Source organism: Acyrthosiphon pisum, chromosome A2 (assembly GCF_005508785.2).
Source record: "Acyrthosiphon pisum isolate AL4f chromosome A2, pea_aphid_22Mar2018_4r6ur, whole genome shotgun sequence".
NCBI lineage: Eukaryota > Metazoa > Arthropoda > Insecta > Hemiptera > Aphididae > Acyrthosiphon > Acyrthosiphon pisum.
The window spans coordinates 34,946,465-34,948,521 of NC_042495.1; positions in this window are offsets into that span (position 1 = coordinate 34,946,465).

Consider the following 2,057-nt stretch of genomic DNA (forward strand, 5'->3'; position numbering starts at 1 on the left):
ACTAATTCCTAGTTTTTCAATACAACATTTCACCTTAGTTACAGAATTTTCTACTCCAAATTTCCAATTATAACATATTTAACTATATGTGCCTATGTAACATGTAAGTGAAGGACAAAATTTAAAATTACAATAGTTTTAAAATAAAATAAAAATTTAGGAAAACGGGAAATTTTAGCAAAATCGATTTTCGACGAAATCAATTCTGGTTTTTGGTGTAACTCAAAAACAAATAACCAGATACATGACATTTTTACTAAATATTTATATTAGCATTTTCTATACACAATAAAATTTTCAAAATATTTTGATTTGTTTTGAACATTTTTAGTTTCCAATTTTATAAGTATTTTTTTCTAAGAATGTCGATAACATTTTAAAGTTTGAAAATGTATTATATATTGTTACAATGGCAGTTGAAAAATTTTAAATATGCAGTCACAATTTTTTCTTAATAGCATTTAAAGTTCAAATATTGACAAAATACATAAAAATCATGAAAATGTGTAAATTATTTTGAGTTATAAATTCATAAAAATTTTTATTTTTGAATCTAAAATTAGAAAATTTAATACAAGATTCCTCATTATAGTACCTATGTCTACCTTTATCAAAAAAAAATATCTAGGGGAAAGTTAAATTAAATTTTTACATCGTATATTTTCTGGATTTCTCATGTAGACATGAGTAGGCATGTAGCGATTTTCTTGTAATTCAAACACGAATACTTGTAGATATACTTAAAAATTACATCATATATAACATCTTATCAATTTCCATACTTGATAATAAATGTACAAAATATGTTGAGCCATTTTGAGCTGTTTACCGACATTTTAAATTTTAAACGCTCAGAACTGTTTTTTTTATACAATGATATTGTATCATTGAATTCAAATTTAACATCATCCATGACTATGCAGTGATCCAATTGTAACCTACTGTAAAGCAGAGCGACACCCACTTGCCCACCTTTTTTTTGAGCACCCCCTGTTAAAATCTTCTGGATCCGCGCCTGCGGACAACGCCACGCAGGATGACTAAAAAATAAAATATAAAATGATTTTGCTTCCATACCTATGCAGAGCGAATTACATCCAAAAGGAGTTAATAATAAATAGTTAATTAATCACAATTTCTTTTCCCGGGCAAGGCCGGGTTATTCAGCTAGTAGTAATATAAACTGGGGATTGAAACATCCCCAGGGAAAGGCTACAGATTCTGGGCGTAACACGATAGCCCACTTTTTACCTTTTTATATTTGAGAAAACCGAACGCGATTGAATACATTCAACATTTAATATTTGAGCAAACGCAACAACGATTGCGCAAAACAAATATTTTGTATTGTTGGAATTAAAGAAATTAACAATAATATTGTCCTATAATATCTTTAATGATTTACTTGCAATACTAAAACTTAGGACCTATATTATAATTTATAATATAATATACATGAAACAAAAAACAATTTATATCATAAATTAAGTTCAAAAAATTTAACAACATTAGTAATAACGAAATACCTATAGGCTATAATATGTATATAGTCAAAAATAAATAATTATAATACAATACATCACAATTATTACGCGTCAAAAAAAGGAATAATCTTCGGTATTGGTCTATAAAAATAAAGACATAAGATTTACTCATAATTATAATAAAAATAAAAATAATTTAATACATATACCTAGTATGTAATATTTATTGCACATCAAACAAAAAACAAATTATAAGGTTATAAATTAAATTCAAAAAATTTCCCAACATTAATAATAAGTAACAACGTAATACATAATATAGTCAAAAATATGCAATCGTGTTGTTTTCTCAAATATTAAAAGGTAAAAAGTGCGCGATCGTGTTGCACCGCAAATTCTTACCCCTGTATTATTTATGACTGTATAGGTATACCTATTATGAATAAATATGAACGAATGTCATGGACTTGTTGTCAGTAACCCGTAGGGCCGATGCCCCCACACCACCATATATATTCACAATAAGAATATAATAAGTGATACAAAAAAAAATATTTATTTACTCAAATTTAA